This window comes from Lynx canadensis, chromosome B1, assembly GCF_007474595.2.
Source record: "Lynx canadensis isolate LIC74 chromosome B1, mLynCan4.pri.v2, whole genome shotgun sequence".
Lineage (NCBI taxonomy): Eukaryota > Metazoa > Chordata > Mammalia > Carnivora > Felidae > Lynx > Lynx canadensis.
In genome coordinates, this window is record NC_044306.2 from 138,932,023 (window position 1) to 138,937,811 (window position 5,789).

Below are 5,789 nucleotides of genomic sequence, written 5' to 3' on the forward strand. Positions count from 1 at the left end.
ATTTTTCTTTCTAAACTCATTGATGTGCAGTGCCTTAAATAAAAGTTAATAGATTCAGTTTTCCATTTTCATATTCACCTGCCACAAGATATATTTTGGAAATGTATTAGACTTTATCAGTTACAATGCTTTTTATTTTTCTATGGTTGAAAAAAGTATAATGAATACTTTATATGTTAAGATGGGTTCATATTGTGATGGTGTTTTGACCAGAGCAAGGTATTCTTTGTAGGGAATAGGGAGCCTCAGGTTAATCAGGAGTCTACATCTGGTCGTGGGACATATGGTAGTCACATTAACCTGGTGGCAGCCAGTTCAATGAATATTCTGCTTAATAGCAGTAATAACTAGTAGTAATAACTAACTAGTAATAACTAGTTTCATAGTTGCACACGATTGCATAGGTATCTTCAGCCTGAACTAAAGGATAGATCACTTATATCTGGGAGTGTGATCAATCTGGATCTTTACCAGTGTTTGAGATGTCACAATTGTATATCAAGTATCAGGGAGTTGTTGTTTCTACCTCAGTAAATATCAAGTTTTCCTACTCTTTTTGCTCGATGATCATTTGTTAAAACATTTGATGGGACAGCAGCACTTAAAACTCTGAAGACCACATATCTGAATACCTTGACACAAATACTAAGAGAAGGACTGTGATCAGATTTTGTAGTCTGCTTCTCAACCAGAAGTCCAGAATGCCCAGATTAAACCAAGAGATTAGATCCCATACCAAATATTAAGAGCCCACAGAACTGGGTGGGGTTATTAGCCACATTACCTATTTTCTTTGTTTGCTTCCTGGATTTTTTAGTGCTGTTAAAGATTCAAGAGAGGTCTGTGGCCATGTAAATACAAAATTCTTACTCTAGAATGGCACAAGTCCCCCTCCAGAGGCCAATATTATATTTCAGGTGGCTCTCTTCTGAACCACTCTGTACAATTTGTTCTATACTCTTGGTACTATTGTCTAACTTTCCTGCAAATCTCTGAACCATCGCATCTAGGCTTCTTATTTTCATAGCTTCTTTTAAAGCATGATATGAAGACGGTTGAGAATAGAAGAAAGCAATCAAGCATAGGGGCACTTGTACCCCAATGTTTATAGCAGCACTCTCAACGATAGCCAAATTGTGGAAGGAACCTAAATGTCCATCAACTGATGAATGGATAAAGAAATTGTGGTTGGGGCGCCTGGGTGGCTCAGTCGGTTGAGCGTCTGACTTCAGCTCAGGTCACGATCTCGCGGTCCGTGAGTTCGAGCTCCTCATCAGGCTCTGGGCTGATGGCTCAGAGCCTGGATCCTGCTTCCAATTCTGTGTCTCCCCCTCTCTCTTCCCCTCCCCCATTCATGCTCTGTCTCTCTCTGTCTCAAAAATAAATAAATATTAAAAAAAAAGAAATTGTGGTTTATATACACAATGGAGTACTACGTGGCAATGAGAAAGAATGAAATATGGCCCTTTGTAGCAACGTGGATGGAACTGGAGAGTGTGATGCTAAGTGAAATAAGCCATACAGAGAAAGACAGATACCATATGTTTTCACTCTTATATGGATCCTGACAAACTTAACAGGAACCCATGGGGGAGGGGAAGGAAAAAAAAAAAGAGGTTAGAGTGGGAGAGAGCCAAAGCATAAGAGACTGTTAAAAACTGAGAACAAACTGAGGGTTGATGGGGGGTGGGAGGGAGGGGGGGTGGGTGATGGGTATTGAGGAGGGCACCTTTTGGGATGAGCACTGGGTGTTGTATGGAAACCAATTTGACAATAAATTTCATATATTGAAAAAAAAAGTTAAACAAAAAGAAAGCAATCAAGAATTTCCCTGAGCAGTTATGATTTTAGTTCTTATATTAGGGCTCACTTTTTCTCCTTAGGGCACAGTTTCTCCTAGAGTACAAACTGATGGGTCAGAATGGGCCTTGGGTGATGTTAGGGACAATCCTGAAAGCAAGCATTAGTTCATAAAAGTAAGATGTTCCTGTTGAGTTATGGGAAGTAGTCAGTAGGCTTTTCTTCCACAAATACAATACTAGTCTTTGGGGGCTGCACAATGGTCTGCTTTTAGCCAAGTTACTCCTAAAGAGTTACCAAATAGTATTGTAACATTTAAGTGCCATCCATAAGGTAGAGTTAAGCATCACACAGTGAAATTTGTAGTATCAAGGGAATTAGATAGGTCTGAAGCAAAATTAAAAAAAAAAAAAAGCTAACATGTCATATGTGTAAAATCTGTGAAAGGGAGACAGCTTCCAAATACACACCAACTTAATAAACCACAACTATCTGTCTAAGCAGTGAATACATTCCCAGAAAATAAAATATTTTTTTCCCTTGAGAATTCATTTATGCTTTCAATTAATTTGGGGCTTTTTGAAATATGTCAGGCATTGCATATGTTGCAAAATAATTGTCTAAGACCTTGTTTTTCCTTTTTTATCATACTGGAAATAATTAGTATAGCCAGTGAACCCTACACCTAATGCAAGATCCCTCATGAGTATTTCTACTGCTTTGTGACTCTGATACATGTTCCTTTCCCAATCCCCTTTGTGAACATCTGGTTGCCCAAGTAGTTCAGAATCCTGGAGAATACTTGTGTGGGTCTGTGCCCTGTGAAGCTGTATGGGTATTCATATACATGTTGCTCATTATTTGGGAAATGGAATCGATAGTAGGGGAGGTGTTAGAAGGTGGAGGAGGGACAGTAAAAGGACCGCCGCTCCCCCCCCCCCCCCGCCCCGACTGAGAAGGCACTTTGAGACAGAAGAGTGAAGCAGCTGCTCCATACTGTTTACACAGTTTGTTCAGGGTAACTTACTGAGGGGCGGGGTGTGGATCAGCTGACAATGATCTAGGAGCTATGCAGTTATTCTCCTTCCTGAAAAGTTCAAACCTTAATCCATAGCTTTTATAGAGTGAGGGACAATGTGGTGAAGTCAAGGGTACTTTCCTAAAGTGGCACCATCTTTGTGCCAGAGGGAAGAAACTGCGTTATCTCTACCAGTCATGTAAAGTGGTGCCGTCCTTGTGCCAGAGGGAAGCTCAGAGCAACTTTTCCATTTCCCAGTTAGCGTATACATTAACCTCCAAGGGGCTTGGAGCACATAGCCCTGAGTAAGGTTATTGCGCAGACATGAACAAGATGGAGGGCCAAAGATGGAGTGGGTGTTATCAGCTCTCCTACATTCCACCCCTGGCATCCTATGGCTCGTATAATCTTTACATGCCATTCTTCTGCAGGGACCCTCGAGCCAGATATCAGGAGATGACTTGTATCCCTATGCCACGAGCAGCAATATAAACAGCAGCATGAGATTACCATACCTATAAAGCAAGCAGCAATGTGTAGAACTATGGTTTCTCAGTGACCCAGTAAAGAGGTCCTTTCTGTAGACCCAGCAGTCAGAACGATTGTTAATTTCGGGGTAAGACGTGGCCTATGACAGGAAGATGTTTTCTGACACAACAGGAAGGGACATGAGCAATGTGAGGCTAGGGGCAATAAGAGATATTTTACAGGCAATAAATATGACAAAGATGAGGGTGCCTGGGTGCTTCAGTTGGTTAAGCGTCCGACTTCGGTTCAGGTCATGATCTCATGGTTTGTGAGTTCGAGCCCCACATCAGGCACTCTGCTGTCAGCATAGAGCCTGCATCAGATTCTCTCTCTCTGCCCCTCTTCTGCTCACACACACACTCTCTCTCAAAAATAAACAAACATTAAAAAAGTAATAAACTGAATCTATTGATTACCCACCACACACAAAAAATGTGACAAATATTCATTTAGCAACAACACGGTAGTGGTTTGGTCCCCATGAGCTAATGCCACCCCTGGCTGTTCACCATTCCTCATTCTTGGATGATGGGGGCAATGGCCACTCTAGCTACTTCTTGCTGAAAAGGGCCACAGATCAGGATTTGAGGAACGAAACTGCCTTGCATCCAACCGCAGTTATTCCCTAGTACCAAGCTGAGACCCCATCCTTCTAGTGCCAGTGTTTTCAGAACTCTCATGTATAGTCTTCACAGCTTATTCCACATTTCATAATGAGGGGAATTACATCAGTTCAGTTGAACAGTTGTCTCATTTCAGGAGGCGGTCTTGCAGGAGGGTGCTCAGAGTCGGGTCTATGGTGTGCAAGCCATTAGGTAGAAAATTCAGGATCCTGCCTGGGTTTGTAGGTAAACAACATTCAACGACAGTTAATCAGAACTAGAATCTAATACCCATAATAGTATGTCACCAAAACAAATTTTTTTTTTCTGTCTAAAACCACTTTCATTTCCATCAAAAGTAGCCAAATTGAGACTAAGTTGGTTGTAAAACAAGTCCAATTTTAACAAGCTTGGCACAATTATTTACATAAGGGAAGCAAGAACAGTGACTGGCCGTTTAGGCTTTTTTAAGTCTGCCTTGCTGGAACTTTTCATAACAAAGTTCAAATTGAGCTTTTAAGAGCCTTTGAAGGCTAGGTGCTAAGCCAAACACTTATCATCAGAGTCACTTAGAATACCTACAGATTTGGGTTACTTCCTCTCTTCTCAAGGTCCTCCAAATATCCTGAGGTTCCTGAGCCTGGCAGGAAGTGACCTTTGCTCCCCTGGTAAGCCTTCTGGGAACTTTGTAAGCAAGATACCAGGATGATTTTTTCCAAGGGGCTTCACTGGCTTCATAAAGTAAATCTTGGTTCCTTAAATCTGTCTTGTCATATCTGAGCCTATGTACATATGTCTCAAATGTAACATTCCAGTCAAAGCCTTGGTAATATAACCAGTGTTTTTAATGGTATCATGTTACAAGAGGAAGAGATTCTTATTGAACTTATGCAAATAACTATAACTGATTTCTCTTATGATGGAGTCTTTTGGTTTCATTTAAGTCAGCCATGATAGCAGCCACTGTAGCAATGGGCTGATTAATCATAGGTGCAAGGATAGATACTTAAGTCCCATACCAGGCTGCCTATGAGAAAGGGTCTTTCATCCTCTGGTATCCCACAGCTGTAACACCTAAGCTGCTAAACTTTCTCAGTTCTTTTGTTTCCCCCACAGTTTTGGACAGGATATCTAGCAATTCCTTAGGCATTTAGGTGGCATCCTTACACTCAGACGCTGGTCCAAAATGCTCAAAAAACCTGGTCAAATCTCCCCACATGGAGGTGGCTGACCAGCTGGGGATTTCCTCCATAGACAATGGGCTTCCCTCTACGGACAATGGGATTTCTCCTGAGGATGGTGAGCTTTCCCCTAACACGGTTCTTTTGCCCATGCTTGTTTCATTTTTGGTCTCCTGGCTGGCTCACCGGTTGTTAGAAGGTGGAGGAGGGACAGTAAAGTATCCTCTAGATTAAGAAGGCACTTTAAAACTGAAAAACAAAGCAAGCTACTCCATACCATTTACACAGAGTGTTATTCAGGGTAACTCACTGACGAGAGGGATCAGGCAGATAATGATCCAGGGACTATACAGCGGTGTCTCTGCAAAGTCTGGGCTTTCAGCCTCAGCTTTTATAGATCTAGGGGCATTATGGTGATGTCAAAAGGTAGTTATCTGAAACGATGCCTTCTGTGTGTTGGAGGGAAGCTCACAACAATCCTTCCTGCATTCTGGTTAGGGCATACACTAACCTCCAAGGGTCCTGGAACACATAGCCCTGAGGGAGGTCATTGCATGGACACAAACAAGGTGGGGGGCCAAAGATGGAGTCAGTGTTGTCAGCACTCCTACAGGAGGGAAAAGAGAGATCAAGTGAAGAATATGGGAAGATATAAGATGT